We start from the raw sequence: 19,279 nt of genomic DNA, 5'->3' as shown, positions 1-19,279 counted from the left end.
TCTATTATGTCCAGAAGAGTACATGACATCCAGAATGAATGCTGAAAAGCTGTATGCTATTTAGTCTCATCTAAATTTCTTCCAGAACTCTTCATCATATCAACAAGACAAAGGAATGACAGGAGAGAGGAAGATAGTTCACCATCTAGGTGATGATTTTTCAAGTTGTACATCCTTCTGTAAGTTCTGATATTGAAACTATTCATTAGCAAATGTAGATGACATACTAGCTTTAATTGTTACACATGCAGTGTTTCTGTCCATGTCTCAGTTTATCTTAACTAAGGCAATTTTCCTCTTTGCAGGTGTGACTGTGTCACGATTAGTATGGTTTCTTGCATACTGTTGGTAATAGGAAACCAAAGACAGCAAAATTCAAAATACATGTCAAGCCAGTATGACGCATTTTAAAGACAGTTCCCTAAGGAAAGAGTGAGGCTCTGGCAAAATCTAAAGAAAAGTGTGCTGTTCTATCTACATCTGAAGTGAATGTAATAACCCAATGCCTAGCACTGAATGCAATACCATAAGGCAGGCAGTCTGTAGTCTGGTTGCTGCATCCCTTCAGTCTCTATTTAGCTGTTTGTTCCATGTATTTGGTAATCAGCATAACCTGCTCATGACGTACTGGAACCAATTTCAACCTCAGACCACTGTCACTGTTTGATCTTCTTTACCTCTCTACCTCTTTCCACTTCTCATTCTTTCCTTTAGCTAAAGGAAAATCCTCAACAGAACTGTCTTGGCAGACAGTTGGACTCAGCATATTTGCAGGCAATACATTAATCATTGTCCAGGTGAAGATTAGAGTCACTCTGAACTAAAGTGCCATTTATATAAATGTCTTCCTACTGTTGATGTTGGTAGTGGTAAGGTCCAACAATATTTTGCCTCTAAATCATGAAACATATGAAACTTTGCTTTATTCCCAAATCATTATAATTATGCTTTTTGTGATACATCTTTCCCCAGTCCTAGTGCTTCAGCAAAGAATGTCTGGTATCAGCCACTCATTCACTGTTGTGTACATAACCAAAGCTCAAAGATCAGTTCAGCCAGGGAAAATAATGTCACTAGTTACACTGAAAATTTCCTAAAGGATAAAAAGGAATTTGCAATGATTTACACATTTTGCTGTGAATGAATTGTGAAGATATATCACTGATATACTGGCTTACTAACAGAGAAAGAAGTTTTCTAAGAACTTCTTCTGAGAAGAGGAAGAGCAGGGAAATATGCCACAAAATTTAATTTTCAGCAAGCCAGGGGTTAAATAGTGTGTACAGCATCCAGATTCTCCAGGGCTTTTCTGCATGCGTAGTCATGTAGACTATGCAAAGTAACTGCATCAGTTGTGCTTGACTCCCAGTGTTGCTAAATGTTGATTCAAAGCAGGAAACAGGGAAGAGAGTGCGAGAATTGTTTATGTTTCATTGTATATTTCTCTGGTAGGTTTTTAATATAAGGAGAAATAAAAAGAAACCTGCAAATGATTTTGTTTTTATGCACTTAGGAAAATAATTGTAATATTCCTCTTGCAACATAGTATTGAGATTACTTTTGTGATCCTTTTCTCTAAGGTCAACATCAGCAAATGTATTCCAGCTAAACTTATGCTCCAGGATCAGGTGATCTGGACCAACATTCATTGAAGTGAATGATATTTTCAATATAAATCCCAGTTAAAGAGTAATAACTTAATTCCTTTAATTTACCTGTCAGTCACCCTGCTGACAATAGTGGTCACCCTCAAGACTACCAGCAGGAAGATCAAACCCCAGCCAAGTGACTGACTTCATTTCTCAGCCAAGCAAGAAGAGCAAGAAATCCTGACCCAGCAACATATACATTAACTAATCTCAGCGAGACAAAGAGAAAGCAACTACTACTTGTTTATTGATTTTCTGTACTATGTTCATGTCTGAGAAACCTGAAAAGGAAAACATACAGGACAAATGACCGGCAGCGTCTGGTATTCTTGTGACTTACAATAAGTTATGTTGATATTTCCCAAATAATCAGTATATAAAAAAAAAATTATTGCAGAGAAATCCATACAATGATGGATTTTGTTTTGACATTATCAAATGTTCCACAGTGATATTTCATCCTTCCAATTTGTTTTCTGTCTTGTATCATAACACAAATTATAAAATAAAAGATGAACAGTGAAACCTGGAACAAAATAATTTAAACTTACAAAAAATCGCTTGGGATTTTTTAAAATAGTAATAAAATCAGTATGATTCTGGGAAATATATTGGTTTCCTGAAATCAAAAATCATTTAAAGGAAAATACATGAACAGGAAATTTTCAATCAGCCCAAATAGAAAGTCTAAGGTTGTTCAGAACGATTTAAGAAATCACCTAATTCTTTCAGAAAATATTTCAGTAGAATTCAAAGTAATGAGGAGAACTTTGTTTAGCTTCTGTTCATCATTTCTTTTAGTTCATGCTTACATGAGAAAAACAGTCATAAATTAAAAATCTTAATGACTGAACATCATCATTATGATACAGAGAAGAGATCAGAGGCAATTAATTCTCAGTATTTTCTTTACCACATGGGCAATATATGTCAGTGCATAGACAAACTTTTTTATAGCTATGTAACACAAGATTGTAGTGATGATCATTTACACATTCAATCTGATTAAACATTTTAAAGATGACAAAGAAAACACTGCAAAGTAAGTACAACATCTGAGACTAACCTTTTCTAGAAAAAGGGACTAACTTTTGACTGGCATATTTGGATACAAGGCTAGAGAACATCTTAACAGTTTAACATTATCTCATTAGCATCAATTCAGTACTGAACTGAGATAATTCATGAGAGAATTTTATGTTGATGGACATAATAACAGAGATAGAAAATCATGGGTCCATCCTTTTGCTTGAATCTAGTCACATAGAGATGTAGTTTGTCCTCTACTAAATATAGCGATTTTGGACTAGCACTTTTCATGCCTTTTCATGGAGATTTTACTGTCTACCATTAATTTTGTAGCATGATAACATGCTTTAAAACACAGTAGAAACTTGACCGAGTAAACTCAGTCTAAATGTGAGCTTAGAAACTTCATTTTAAATTTTCCTTTTTGATTTTAAACTTTGGTGAAGAGCACACTCATAAAAAGCTATGCTCTCTGCAAAAGTATTACGGTAGGCATGAGAAGGAACGAGCAGGAAAAATTACCTAAGAGATATGGCTCTGTTTTGTCGGACAAGATATTTTATGTTGGGGCAAAGAGGAGCCAGTGGATGGAAGAAGTCCTCCAAGATTATCGAAGGCCTCTTGTGAACCACTACATTTGGATGCTCATGCTGCTATCTCATTTGTGGGGTCTAAGAACAGAAAAATATAGAAAACTGTCACAGTAGGTCAAAGTTTATGTAAAAGCAAAAGTACATTCATGTGATGGCATTCGAAGTTTCATAAAGACAAAATGTCAAAGATTTTGTTCAGTAGGCAACTATCAGCAATGACACTGATGTTGCCTCTTCCTTAACTCAGTTCTCTGGAGCCAACGTATTACTTCTACCAAAGAAAGACTTAGTAGTGGTCCCTTTCCTGTCCTGTGGGCCTGAAATGACTCTTGAACACCAACTGTGGAAAAAAAAGTGGGATTTCCCATGTGCTGTCACTCTAAAAAAGCCTGCTATTCTGCCAGACAGGTGAAATGATTCCATGGGAAAGGATGTGTTCAGTGTGGCTTTCTTGTTAACAGTGTGATCCAAATTTTGCCAAATTGGTGGAAAAAATCCCAGCTGATTTTAATTGATTTTTCATCAGTGGATTCCTTACAGGTTATTGCATACTTGGCACATCAATGGCAATGGGAAATCAGGTGGCAGGTGTGGCATTTACTGAGCACTCAGGAGACAGATTACCTGGAGAGTGGGCGCAGCTCTTCTCGAGGCGGGAGTACACGGCTTGGCCTCAACAAGCCTTGGAGCCTATGAGTAGCTTGTTCATTTGCTCACAGGATTAACAAGGGAATTAGCCCAGTCAGCTCCCAAATGAGCAGCATTACGTTATCCAATTTGCATAGTCTCCCCATGTTGGCAACACGATACCAATCCTGACAGTGGGAGCCTATGCTTTTGGAGCAGGAGGTACAGCTCTCTATCTCCTGTGACAACCATGAAGTTTATATGGCAAGGGCAAGCAGAACACTTGACAACCATGAAGTTTCTACAGCCTCTGAATTGTTACAGTGAGCATATTTTGAGACATCAGTAGCCTGTGAGAACTCTGCACATTTTCCTACTAGAACTGATCAAAAGAGCAACCACCTTTATTTTATTAAAGAGAACCCTATAGAAATTTTAGATACCAGTCAAGTGATAAATAACCAGCTCACTGATGACCATAACAAGGACTCTGCCATGCTTACGCTGGACTCCTGTGAAAAAGCGTGGGTTACCCTTCAACCTATTCAGCTGTGCAATGTCCTTGAACAGTGAAAGGGAAACCATAAAACCAAATGTGATGCACATCATTCCAAGAAAGTCTTGCCTTGTGGGTCCTTTGACAAAATTCTCCTAGCTTCAGTTAGTACCCTGTTTTGCAAGAGTCTGAAGCAATTTAACATCAGTTCCATTTGGTTCTTCACTGAAAGATGTCAAATCTCTTAATATTAGAGCTTTCCGTGACAGATAATAATTAGAGACAGTGTCAGTAAGTAGGCCTCTTGGAAAGACTGCCCAACAGTCTTCACCGTAATGTGTTTTCAGCTGGCTACAATGTAAAACTACATGAATGTGTTTTGAATTTCCCAGTGTTGCAAATAATATTTTGTTCTGCTGTGACATATGGAGTTTCAGCTAGATATCAGTCTACAAGATAAATCTGCAACCAAAGACTAGTGGCAGCAGGTGAGTACAGAACACAGAGGGCAAAAATACTGTGTTTTCATCTAAGAAGAACAGCTACTAAAATTGAAAGATTTTGTACCTTCTTTAAATGACTGACTTACAAAAGCAAGAGTTAAAATTTAAACTGGCGTTACTTGAAAAAATAACTGAAGAGACAGAAAAATTCAATGATGCCAAAGAAGCACTTTTACGCTCAAGTATAAGGTTTATTAGAATCCTTCTATGGCAGCAGTCAGTACTTCAGACAATATTTTAGCCATGTAGTTCAGTCCTATTGATCTTACATGCTTAAGCTCTTTTGCAGAACACTTTGCTGCACTGCAGTATGTTCTAGAAAAGAAATAAATATAGCCATTTACTGTTTAGAGTATCATAATCACCAGTCAAAAGCTTCCCATAAATTTCATTATTTCAGAAAAGGTACATTTTTTAAAAATGCAAGACTACTCACTATATACCATTATAACACATAGAATTTTAAAATTTCTAATCAGGCTGAAACACTAGAATAAGATGTTCTGAAGCATTTCTCAGAGGAGGTGGCCGTGAAAACCACAAAAGTTGATTCATTTTTACCATTTTTTAGAAATCAGGCTACCAGGTCACCCAACTATAATTTACAGAGATTTAAATGTGAGTCCCCAGTTTTTAAAAATCTTGGTCTAAATATTTTAAACACATCATGAGCTATTAAATCAAATTCTCAGATGTTCTGGAAAGATTCGTAAAACAAAGCTTTCCAAGCCACCTCTCCCTGTTACAGTAAATTATGTCATCCATTCCTCCATTTGATTGGCAGCCTTTAAATCTCTCTTCCCCATTGAGCTTATGCCATGTGAAGCAACTGCAAAAAAGAGATCTTGTTTTCAATTTTTCAGGGTCAGGTTGTCTTTCAGTAACACGGATGTCATTCATGACACAATGAATGAGAGTCATACCCAGGCAACCAAAAGAAGAGGTGTTAACTCTAAAAGTAAAAAGAAAACATCAAAAGTAATAGTAGAAAAGTCTATTTAAGCCCCAAACAGACAGGCAGAGAGACAATTAGGAAGATACTATCGTGCACAAATCCCGATATCTTCTCCACATGACCAGTTTAACAGTGGCCCTATTTATAATATAGTAATTCATAGCAGCCCTAAAAACCCTTATTACTGACACTGCAAAAACATTGACTACAAATGTAGAACACAGTCTACACACTCCAAAAAAGTTAAGTTACCTGATTGACAAATACTATCCATAGTGACTTTGGGAGTATAAAATAAAATATTTTTTTAATTTTTAAAACTTTAGCTTGGAGTTCTTTTCCTCTAAACCCAGCTTTGATTGTGATGGGACTGCAGATTGTTTTTACCTAGGCCAATCTGTAAGTTAGCAAAACTAAATCCTTCCCGTTCTGAAGTCACAGTCTCAAAACTGTCTTTTTTATACAAACATAGTTCATTGCAGGCAGAGAGGAGATTATAACATTTGAGGTCAAGCTTTTGTATGTTTTTGCCAGCTCTTTCTCTATTACCACTATCATTTCCTGAGTTATAAGTGTCAGTTATCACGATCAAAAGGTTGGAGAGAGAGGTTTAAGTCATGGTCACTCCGCCTTCCCATCTGGGTTAGCTACATATATGCAAAGAGCCATTAAAAAAGTGAGAGAGGGAGAGAGAAAAGGAGGATGGAAGGCTTCACCACACTAAATGAAAAGCAAACAATATGCATATCAGCATCCTAAGGAGACGTACTACTCTGCTGGGAAAAACCAAGACAAAAGAATTATCTGACACAACAGTTCAAAGCATATTGCACCTGTCAAAACGTCTGTCATCTTCTATAGAAATGCACCATTCTAAAAGAAAAAAGGGAAACTCTGGCAAAGTCACTCAGAAACAACAGGCCACTTTGTCTCCTTCCTTCCAGCCAACTCCTCCATCTGAAAGCCATTTAACTCAATGCTAAAGATTGCCTGGAAGGACCAGACAATAGGAAGGTCTCTTTCATTGTCAAGGACAGTTACACTTTGAAGATGATGCTCAAAAGGGGTTAAAATGGGTCAACAAGCAATTGTTGGGTCTATCCAAGGAAATGTGAACAGAACATTGTTAAAGTCACACACAAAAAATCTAAAAGAGCACATCTTTAAACTGTGGAATTATGGGGTTGTGGGGGAGGACAACACACAATACTGATGTAATCTCATAAAGAAATGGAGATTAAAAAAACAAAACAAAAAAAAAACAAACAGCAGTACAAGTGGATAAATGGAATTTTAGTCTAAATACGACACTACTCAGCAACATGCATCCATAGTGCAGAAAAGACAAGAGAGATATAAGATGACAAACAAAGGAAAAACAACAGAAACCTTGATAGAAATAGTCATAATTTTCCTACGACTTTTCCATCTGTCTTGTTCCAACTGTCACAACGTTTCCTGGAAATCTCTGAATGTTTCCCAGCTAGAGAGAATGGGTGCATCTTAGGTACTGAAATGGATTTTACCAAATTATGTCATTACCAAATGTTTTAAAGGAAAAAGTTGTAAAATTGAAAAAATGCCTTTCCTTGCATGCAATTTATCTCACCTACTGAAACCTCTTTTTGTCCGTGTTCTCTTTATGCTTACGTGAAAGCCAGTTACCATTTTAAAAAAGCTTTCAAATCTAACTTATAGAAATTTAATTCCAAACGTAAATCATCTGTGAAATAAAAGATTTTTCTAAAACCCTTTGTTTATATAAAACAAGTTGTTATTGTTGTTATTACTCTAATTTGTCTATTCATCAAATTTTTGGCTTGTTTCTGATACTTCAATGGAGCAATACATAGGAATATATGCACCAAGCCTGAAAGAGTCTCAGTTCAGCGTAACTAGTCATGAATTTAAGTGTATTAATTTGCATCTGCATTTGCAGCAAAGCATTCCATTATAAGCTACTTCAGAAAGGAAATAGCCTGAAATTTCCACTCTGCTGAAGTTAGCGACAAAGCTTCCAATAACATCATTGGGGACAAGAAGTCAGCTCTGTTTCCACATTTTGTACTTCTGATTTAGGTCAGTGATGGTCTTGCATATGTTGTTTATTAGCCAGCTTCTCCCTTCTTGCTCTTCCAACCTCCCGGCAAGACAACAATAAGAAACAGTGTAATGCAACTGAATGGATCCTTACATTTTGAAAAATCCTTGAATCTGGAGCTGAACTTTGTTACATCTTTCTGTCTGCTAAGACGCAGAACTGGTCTCTAATGTGGTGTAACTTCTGTACCTCCCAAGTCAATGAGCCAATGCTCAGCTGCTGAGAACGTGGCCTGTGGTATTCTCTTTTAGTCAACATAAAATGACATCGGCCATAAAACGCAGGAAGACCATGAAAAATTGAATTATTTACTCAAGAAGTTCAAATTCACATCTAAATTTAAAATCAAGATTTCTAATAGTAGCCTATTTCTACAAGAGTAAGAAATAACAGATGTAACAAGCTATTTCCCATTATCTTCCCTCACATTAAAAAAACTAACTTAAATTACTCAAAACTTCTACCAGGTTTCTTCTTTTTTTTTTTTTTTAAATTTTATTTGTTGTGCTCTCTTTAAATCAAAGCAAGCTATTCCTAGAATATTAATCAAAACTCAATGTTTTCAAGAGTTTCCAAGGTCATTTTTCAGGTATAAAATATTATTTAGCCTTCTTCTTGACAAATGATTTCATCCCAGAGACAGCACTGAAAACTTGTCCTGTAGCAAGCCCTCGTCAGTTTTTAAAGATAAAAAAAATAAAAAATAAAAAAATAAAAAATCTAATTTCATCTGCTCAGTTTCTTTACTTCACACTCATATACTGGATTACAACAAACAACAAAAATTAAATTCCTAAAAACATTGATGCCTCAGTGTTCATCTGGCAAGAAACATTTCTATGAATATGTTGAGTTGAAAGCCTCATAGACTAATCCTTGCTACTGCACATCCTTAACATCTCAATTCAGAAATCATTTTTTCATGTTTTTATGACCTTATGTGAGTGATTATCTAGTGCTAATGAGTAACGGGAGTCACAGTAGTACTCTATCAGTGCCTCTTTCAGAATTAACTATTTTGAACAGCATTTGTGATTTTTAAGCTTTTTGCAAAACCAGTCTCAAAGTAGACCATTCAAAACGGGTGAAAATGATCATTACAAAATTACTGTCCTCCTGTATAATTCAAACATATGTGACTAACCCAGCTTCAGAAGAAATGTCTTGGAAGAGGTCAAAGTACAAAACTTCCCCCCCCAGCACTGTTTGGCAACTCAAGCTATGTCATTATTTTCCTCTTCCAACCCCTCTGATATTCTTCTTCCATCCCCCACAACACCATGTTCCTCAGCCCATGCATTTCCTTTGGGTGACTTCTTCCCCTCTATGGTTCATGAGTCTCAACAGCCAGGGTGTTCAGAGAATAAGGGACCTATTGTCCCCTTGTTGGGCTCTGATGCCAAGTATGAGAGCAGGCTGCTGCAGCCAGAGGCAAAAGAGGAGATGAGATACATTCAGCCTTTGAGATCATGGAATGGGGATGCTACAAATACAGTCATCTCCTCAGGATACATAAAACCTGTGCAGGCTCAGGGCCAGTGGCATCTTAGGAAACCTGAGATGCCAAACTCAGATTTGTAACACAGCTACAGTGCACATGTGCAAATTCTTCTTTTCAGGACCTAAGAATGAATCTAAATTCACATCCTGTATAAGGTACCATGTCTTCCTCCTCACCACATTCCAGCTGTAAACTATAGACACAAACACTTTTCCTTTTTTTTTTTCTATTTATTCTCATGATTATATACATTTTTTCTCTGTAAGAAAAAGAAAATATCCTCTTACATCTATTTCTATTGACATAAATTGGTAAATAACATCTGCCAAATTTTTCCAAAAAAATTTATCCTAGCATTGACACCTGGCAGAAAAACTTCAGCTTTAACATTATTTCTGCTAAGTGACATAAATGAAAAAAGATTTTGTGATGATAAATGTGTACAGACATCACTAACAGCACCATAAATGGAACAAACTGAAAATACAACATCAAGTATGAAGACGTCTCATGACAAATGTGGTTAGATTTTGTCTGTTTTCTTTTTCTTAAAGTAAAATTGAGATTTAAATTTCCCAGTGTTTGATATCATTCTGTGGATAATTGAAAAATGCTGAGTCAAATTTTCTGTTGGTGTGTCCCTATGAAAGGGAGAGTTGCACAAGCAGTGAATTTGTCCTTTCTTTAAAATAAAATAAAATAAAATAAAATCTTTGCAACAATTATATGCTTTTCATATATATTTGTATAATTTTAAGATAGACAGTGATTTTCCAGCATCCTCCATTCTCTGATATTCATGTGTGAACTTGTACCCAAGAACAATCTTTAATTTCAGTTCATTACTGTTCTGTTTAGGAAGACCTGATCCTCAAATCAAGGGAAAGAGGCAATCTCACGTGTCTTAGAAAAGCAATTATGCTCCATGAATAAAAACTAGCTATACATCACAAGTAACAGTTCATAGAAAATAAAGGTGGAAGCTTTCTGAAACAAACTTAAGTCTGCTTCAGGTAATTAACAGCTTCAAAAAGTCAATTCATTTTAATTAATGATTAGAGAGCAAATGTGCTAAGTTCACCTGATGATGTATTTGTAATGAATCATTTAGGCAGCAAGTATCAGGGGGTTTCCTCTCTAAAAAAGCCCATATCCTCTGATTTCAGGAGTGTGCACCTGACCAATGCACAACAATCCACTTACTATCTATCATTAGGAGAACAAATACATCTTTGTCCTCTTTCAAGTGTCACTAATCAAAATGATTATCTAAAATCATATTTCAGGATCTGCGGAACTTCTAACAGCAAAAAGACTGTGCCTTGATTTTCACATTTCCAACATTTTGCATGTTTCCATGCAACACTGATGGTGATTAGGAAAACACTTTTTTAATATTTAAACTGTGCTGTGAGACAATAGAAAGCTCTTGTAACTTTTCACACATACATTTTATCATTTGTAAGGTTGCTTACAGGAAATCAGGCTCCCAGCAACCTGGATCTGGAGGGTCACAAATTCTCACTCCTCTTGGCCCTACTGTAAAAGCTGAAGGTGCTTTGAGGTGTTTATTAAGCACAGAAAAGCTACACAGATGGCAGTGTTTCAAGGAGCAGAAGGAAAATCCTACTCAGACATGAGGCTCCCAGGAGCCAGTTGATATTTGCTATTTGACCTGGAGTCCTCAGAAAAGCCTTGTGATGGCCAGGAGGAGGCTCCAAGTATAAAGGGTGGGTAAAAACATCCTTTTGGGGAAACCCAGTTATTTCACTCAGTCATCTACCAAACCTTTGGATTTGCTAAGGAAATTGCCCCACTGTCCTCACAATAAATTTCTTTCTATTTGCTTTAGAGAACAAGGAATCACGTACACTCTCCTCATTCTAGTCCCAAATAATACCCCTCATGACCTAGGCCCAAAAGGTAGCAAGGCCAGGTGCACACGCAAAGTTTTACCAGATGAGGGGTGTGAAAAACACACAGCCAAGGGTTGATGAGTACAGTAACCAAACCCCTGGCTGAGGCTTGTGCAGTCCTGTCCCACTGTTGGAGGACAGCTCTGGACACTTTCCAAGGACAACAAGCAAGCTACACTGCAGGAGCACCATCAGCATTGCCTGTGCCTCCTCAGGGCTCTGTTGGCAAGCAAGGTTAATAGCTGTCACAAAAAGGCAAATGTTCTCAAAATCAGAGAAGTTGAAGAGGTCACAAGTAAGGTGGTGCAAGCAGGGAAGACAGCAGCTATGAATGACAGATGACAGTCATGTTGCTTACTGCAACGTTCAAAGGTATTCACTGTACAGTGACAAGGAGAGAAGAGAGGCAAGGTGAGGCAAGGTGAGGCAAGAACTGAGTGACTTCTTAATTTCTTCTAAGAAATTCTGCAGTCTCCAGGAGAAATGCAGAAATAGGCTTACAAAAAGAAAGAGCTGATATTGGTCACCAAGAACTCCCATCTCCAAAAAGCCTTGTATTCAGATTGTCTCTCATTCAATTTAATATTAAGGTTTTCATGACCTTACCATCAGCAACAGTTGCATTTTTTTTTCCAGGTTTTATCCATGAAAGAAACATAATCTAAAAGAAAAAATACCTCACCAGAACCAGTGAAGATTCCCCACAGGAAGCCTATTTCATTTAAAGGAAAACTACTGTGAAATATATGATCTTGCCCTTGGAAATATATATATCACGTCTGCAGCTGAAAGGCAGTGAGTCACAGTTCAAATTAAATTAGTACAGTTTCAAACTGCACACACATGGAGACTTAGCTGTGGTCGCAGCTGGACTTCTGGCACCCAAAGCACTGCCACTAGCTCAGCAATGCTCACGGCTGCTGCTCAGCACACCTGATGCTGCCACATTCGTCAAGCTGAAAGGTAATCAGGTTGCTCAGATCCCTTGCTCCTTTCTACTTGTTGCCAAAGCCCAACAACTAACAGATTTCTTCCCTGCCCTCTGTGTGTCCTCTCTCTCTTCCAGTCTACAATGTAACCTTCCTTCATGCTTTTAATTACCGATCAAAGGTGGCACAACACTGTTAACAGGTTACATGGAGAAGCTGTGGATGTCACATCACTGGAAGAGTTCAAGGCCAGGTTGGATGGGGCTTTGAGCAATCAGATCTAGTGAAAGATGGCCCTGCCCATGGACTAGATGATCTTTAAGGGTCCCTTCCAACATAAAAAATTACATGATTCTATGACTTGTGACAGGGAAAAAAAAAAAGCTGCTGTGTGTGCTAATTATCTACGATGCTCAAGAGATCATTTTATTTCTTTGGACCATCTAAATCAAACTATACTATGTATCTCATACAGACAACTGCCCTGTGTATTAAAGTACTAGAGATGAATCAGATAATCTACACTATGAAGGTCTTTTTGAATCAGTCCTCAGGTCCTGAGACTAATTTCTCAGAAAACCACACATCTTTTACTAGAGACAGTTTCAGTACAGACCATATCACCCTCCCTTTTTTCCTCTAGCTGTTCTAAAAAATCAGATGAAATATTGTCAAAAAAATCCCTTCCTGTGAAGAAAAAGACTGGGATTTTCTAAGGAAAAAAATCATTCCCGCTGACCTTTTTGGCTACCTCTTACACTACCTAAATGTGAACGAAGATAACAATAGCTGTTACCAACTGAGCAAGCAAGCAGCAGGCAGACATTTAATATACCTTGGGCATTAATGACTTCATATAGATGCACTCAAGATAGACTCTCTTTCTGATTTCTGCTATTTGAAATTACACTGAGTTTTCAAATATTAAGAAAAAGTTCAACATTGTTTTCTCTTCATGCTGTAACATAAAAAGAAATATGTAATTATATTAAAAACTATTATTGCACATATCCTATCTGATAGATCTGTTTTATCCAGTATTCCTCTGTGTAATTTCAATAGCAAAAGTAAGTTCCTAATACTTCTTTTTAAATCTTCATACAAGTTTTGGAGTTTTCTTTTTCCTTTCTAGCAGGCACTTTTATATTATTGCTATTTAAATTCTGATAGAAAACTATTATTCCTGGCCAAAGCCTTCTCCAGAGATATCTGGAGATCTTGTCTGAGATTACAATTGGAAGATGGCAGCTAAAAAAAAAAAAAAAAAGAATCATTACTACAATTTCTGCTAAAATCAGTATGTCCACTACTTTTGTCAGGAATATTAGAAGCTCAATTTCTCAAGGCCTGTGTGCCAAATGGAGTTTAATTCTCTGTTACAACTGTATTGAGCTGAAACTTGTTTTAGGACCTCCCACCTAACACCACAAGTAAGAACTTCCTACTGTATATCCCCTAATATTTATTTTTTCCTGTAGCCAGAAAACAAGCTAAAATGTCACTTTTTGCACTAAACTGAAAAGACATGACTACCAAAAAGCCCTACAGAATGAACAGTAGTTTGATAGAGCTAGCATCCAACAGCTTTGGTGCCACAGAGAATATGAATGCACAGAAATGTGATTTTTGACATTTTTCCCCAGAGTCCAATTAAACTAAGCAAAGTAAACTGCGCAGAAAAAAAATGTCTTTCAAGTATGCTTCATACTAGTTTGATTTGCTACACACTATTGCACTGCAGAAATAGGAATATTATCCACAAATTAAACTACAGATTAAGGACAGCTCAAGTTTATTGTTAATAGGTACTATATAAAATATAATGAATCACAGTGAGTCACCAATTGGAACTTCTTTCAGAATAAATAGTCATTAAGGTCTAGATGAATAGACATTACGGCCAGAGGGGACTACTGTGATCATGTTTGACCATCGTTATCGTTGTTTTTCAGTGCATAAAGCAATTGTTAAAACCCTGCTTTACACTTAATTTAATTATGAGTTATGCAACAAAACACAAAGGAGGTTCACTGAAATAGCATATAATTAAGTTGAGCATTTTGTTTTCTCTCCCTTCATTCCACCATTAAGATTCGATCTTTCTGTAGTTTGCAAATTTTAGTAGCATTTACAACACCGAAGTTCCAAGAGATATGGCTATTCAAGAAAAAGTCACATTTATGTAAAGAAATGGTAATGTCTGCCCAGAAAAGAAGGGTTCCCATCTCAAAATAAATTAAAAAAAATGGCAAAGTGGCACGCGATATACCAGATTCCTATTGTGAGGCACAAATTCTTCACAACACTGGGAAACATCACAGAACAAAAATACTATTAGAACTGTTTCAAAAGGAACATTTTTGGCTAGGATAGCGACTTTTGACATTATTTATTAGGTTCAAAAATGCTTAACAAAGGCCTAACAATAGTCCTGTGGAAACCACTACATCTGAGGCACTTTCTGTTGTTATGTGCAGGCATTGATTTGAAGATGGCCAGCATTAGTAGAACAATTCCCTCACAGCAGTCAATGCAAGTGAGCATTCATACACACACAAGCAAAAGCCTGTGAACAAACCATATGGAAACAGGAAAAAAAGTAAACATTTATTAACCTCTTTGTGGGGAGATGGGTGGAAGAACAGGCCAGTGGCGAAGGAGACGGTCATGCCAAATTTCTGCGAAAGAAGGTGTTTGCCCCAAGCATTTTTTTGCGGAATATGAAGAAGCCCAGAGAATGTCGGCAGTGCCATGGTAACAGGGGATGCTGGGGCTGCCAGCGCCGCAGCCGCCCCTTGCCACCCAGGCACAGCCTTCGTGCGGCACGGGTTGGCAGGGCTGCCTGCTGCTCCTGCCACTTCCCCGTCTGCATTAGCCTCAGCAGACTCGGAAAAACTTGGAGGATTTAAGTCAAAAGTCCGAAAGTGAGGATTTGGCTCAGCAGCTGAGCTGACGGATAGATGAGCACACAAAAAGAGCCAAAAAGACCTATACAGTGTGCTCACTGTGTATATACGCGGGCCACCTACATCTTCCTACCAAAGCAGGGCCAGAAAGCCACCGCCATCATCACTGAGGTATACTGAGACAGAAACCAAAACACTGTTTTACTTGCACTGCCCAAAGTCACCAGTGACCCCCGTGTTGTTACTGGGAACAGGCACTGCTCAGCCAGAGCAGCATTTCACAGGTGGACTGTTCAGGGTAAAACACAGTTCCTCTTCTGCATTTACCTCAGCATAAGTTCCTTATCATAGAAAATTCCATTTTCACTGTAATCAGCATTTAAATTGCTCTTGGAGAAATGGGAGAGAGAGCCCCAAACTATGGAAAATACGCTGTAAAGACAGGGTTTTGGTTTACCCGGCGTTTAAACATGAAGGGTGTAACTGGTTTCTGAAATAAGCTGCAGAATAGGAACTGATACAACATAATCTTGGTTTTGTGCTGCTGAAGATTAGATCAAAGGCAAAACAGAGCAAATGAATCCAGCTGCAACACCTACCTGGCCCATCAGTTCCTCGCTCACAGCTGAGCTCTGCCCAACATCTGATCAGCCTGAGCCCCATGGCCATCCCTGTGAGCACCCTGCTCTCACCAATGAGGAGCAGCATCCTGAAGCACACCTAATGCAGCATCTTCATCTCCGCCTGTGTTGGCCTACAGGGTTCAAGGTGGTCTGTGTCCTTTCTTCCCCTCAGCCTGGTGGGGTAGCATCCCTGGGTGGGGGTGACTTGGGAACACCGTGTTCAGAATTGGAATGGCACAACTTGTCTGTCCTCTCCTCTAAAATGGACTGAAACAGATGGAGGAAAAGTAAAATGTGATGCACTGAGGCAGCAGTCATCAAGTTAAAGTAACATGAAGCCTGGTGGGTCAGTAACTACTTTTCCATGGTGAATGCCACACGTCACTGGCTTGGTTCTGAAGCCAACATGGCTGCAACCACATCATTAACTCACCACCTCTCTTCCCTGTTACACAAAATTACTGCTTTTCCTGTCCTTGCAGAATAAACCCCCAAATCTATAATTTTTGAATGCCAAGTGATTTTTGAGTGCTAGAGACAGGAATGCTGCTTGGACCTAGCAGCTTAGCATCTTTAAAATTAGTCTGGAGATCTGCACAGCTACCCTTACTTTGTAATCATGCTGTGTGCACAAACTCTGAAGATTCACATGCCTCAGATTGATTTTTAGTTTATAGACAAATTCACTGTTCTAGCCTGAGCAACACTGCTTTTTACGTGGCTTATTTCCATTCATTTCTGCAAATAGGAAGACTTCTAGCACTGGACACTCGTGTTCCCCATGCAGCAGGCTTTGACAACCAATGGCCGAACATTTTCCTACACCACCTCAAGCCTGGTTGGTAGGGAAATGCTTTTATAGGGACTGGTTATTATATTAAACATGCATAAATGAGGTTACCAGGGTGGTAGGCTATACGCAGTACTTTTAAAAAGAAAATAGTTAATTAGCATGTATAGCTGGAACTGCAAAAATGTTCCTACATACATTCAACAGATCCATATGTTCTGGGCATATCTCACTGCAATGCATTTAAATACAATGAAACGTGCTTAAGGATCTCCATTCTTACAGCAAGCAAGCCCTGAAGTGGGAAAGTGTTGCCACTGAGGGCAATTCAAACATGTGATTTTAACTCTGACTGTTCATTTAACATAAAGCCCAGGATCAGAAGTGATTTAAAATATACATTTTTTTCTGAATGGTAGTTTACTTTAGGAGATCTCCTGAACATATCAGTATGATTATTATATTATAATAAATGCAAAAATAATAATTGGTATTTTAACTAATAAATGTCATTTCAGTGATTTTAATTATAAAAAAGAAACTTGATATTTAAAGGTTCTTGCTGTACACAATTGTTAAAACTTTAATAACTACCTCAAACATTATAATAAATTGCTTACTGTCTGTAAAAATTAGTTTCAAAACTTACTAATATGATAATAGCTTTTAAGATTAATTCAAATGTCAAGTTATTTGCTTTCAATAACTGCTTTCAATGTTCAGAGGCTTTGGCCACAATCTGTATGTCAAAAATTTTGAAGCCAGTAAGCCTTTATTACAATAAGTGTAATCTAAATGTAGAGATAACAGAATTTGGAATTCAGTAGGACTGTGGATTCAAAAAATCTGAGTTTTGGAAAGAGATCAAAGTCCTCAGCTTACATCCAATTCAAGAAGAATTCATGACATGAGTTATTCCCGAGAGTTTCTCCAGAAAAGACAGTAGTATAAGCAGTAGGAAAAAAAAGAATATATATATTAATAACAAGTCTTATGCTGAACTTTTTATCTGCCTATCTTTTGTGAGGTATATATATGATTGATTTGATGTTAAAATTGTGCTGTTAGCTTGCTCCATCATACATTAAGTCCATGGCACGTTTAAAATACTATTCTGGATGAGATGTCAAATTTATTCCTAGCAATAACTAAATATAAAGAGAATTAAACCAGAAAGAAAATGGTGTGTCATAGCCAAAGAAATGCACAAAAAGAGAAATGGAAACAAAGAGGAAGTTTTGAAGCACGTTAAGGGTTAGGAGCAGGCAAGGAGCTCTGCTAAGGCTGTTATTTCAGGATTGCTGTGGAAATGTATGTTCAAACTCTGCTTTTGCCAGCAAGCACCTGGGAATTGGTCAGCAAAATAAATGTGACAGCCCTATTCTTGTTCCAAAATGATGCAGTATGTAAAGAGTGAAAATAACCATCTATGCTTGATTAATTAGGTTTGTAAGTATTGTTCAAGAACTAAACAATATTTCTAAAGATTTCAATAGTTCAAAGATTGCCCTATGGCCGTCTGACCAATACATCTTCCAGCACACACAGTTTACAAGCATTTTTCTTCCCAATATGTTGTCTTCGTTTGGTGCGACATTGTTTGAGCGCAGGTCTATTTGGGTCAGAGTGGTTTTCTTCCCATCACAGCAGTGGTGCCGAGGACGGCACTTGGACCATACATCTTCCATGTCATTTCAGTCAAAGGCACATGATGCTTCCCGGTGCCCAATCAGGAAGGGTCCGGCGCTGGACCAGGGGGGCATATTGGCAAACCAAGCTTTCTTAATGACAGCCATTGTTCAAGACAAACAAAAGCACGGTTCTGAATATTAACATGCGGCCTTGTGTAAAGGTCATCTGTATGGCACATTTATCATCGCTGAAAACCAGGGGGGCAAAATGCTTTAAAATTCTGTCAAAACCTGTTATTGTCGGAATACGCCTGAAAGTTGGCAACTGATGCAAGCATAGCAACTATTTGAGCTGTCCTCCTCCTCCTTAGCAGTGACTTTGCAAAGAGAAAGTGAACACGAGATAATAGATATATTCTTCCTAACTGCTAGTAGGGGGGCTACTTTAATTAGGCTACTCAATTAAAAAATTAATCTAATAATCTGTAATAATTAGGCTGAACAGCAGTTCTTCCTATAAGGTAGAGCTCCCACAATAGCTCTTGCATTGACAAACCAGGAACAGGCAGTCAACAACAACTTTCTGGTTTTGAGGCTCGATAATGCACTTTTCAATTGTAAAAGCATTTGAAAATCAGAATTAAAAGGATATAGCGCAGGGGACTAAAATCTTGGACTAATCCTTCAGTAGCCACGTAAATAATGCCAGTGATGTTACTCCAATTAAATGCCGGTTTTATTCCTTATGTTATCGCAATTCTTTCTCAGGAAATGACATTCACAGTCTGGCCCTTAGATGGCATGGAAGGGACAAAACCGTTACAAACCTTTTAGAAGTCTCTTTAGTAAAATTAATAAATGACAGGAAGACTCCATTATCAGTGCTCATTCATTTAGTTAAATTAAATAGTTTGACTCCTTTGTTCAATGAACAAATAAAGGCTTCCCAATCATCTTCTGCCCCACTAAACATTGAGAAGCCAGAAAGATAGTATTATTTATTTATAACTTTTCTTCAGTCAGCTGTTAG

The 19,279-nt window shown here is 37.7% G+C and overlaps 1 protein-coding gene across 11 annotated transcripts in view; it reads right to left on the bottom strand.

Moving 5' to 3' along the window:
* The window catches only part of LOC310886996 (uncharacterized protein), a 164,231-nt gene that overhangs the window by 108,616 nt on the left and 36,336 nt on the right, over positions 1-19,279 (bottom strand). For 10 of the 11 annotated variants that reach the window (XR_014575569.1, XR_014575570.1, XR_014575571.1 and 7 more), the window contains exon 6: positions 15,805-16,095. The gene's annotated coding sequence lies outside the window, so the exon portion shown is untranslated. Of the gene's footprint in view, positions 1-3,200; positions 5,850-15,804; positions 16,096-19,279 lie in introns of all 11 variants that reach the window. The other variant, XM_083812366.1, reaches the window with a different exon arrangement.

The sequence above is a fragment of the Anser anser genome, assembly GCF_964211835.1.
Source record: "Anser anser genome assembly, chromosome: 1".
NCBI classification, from domain to species: domain Eukaryota; kingdom Metazoa; phylum Chordata; class Aves; order Anseriformes; family Anatidae; genus Anser; species Anser anser.
This window is presented reverse-complemented; position numbering and strand designations above follow the sequence as displayed.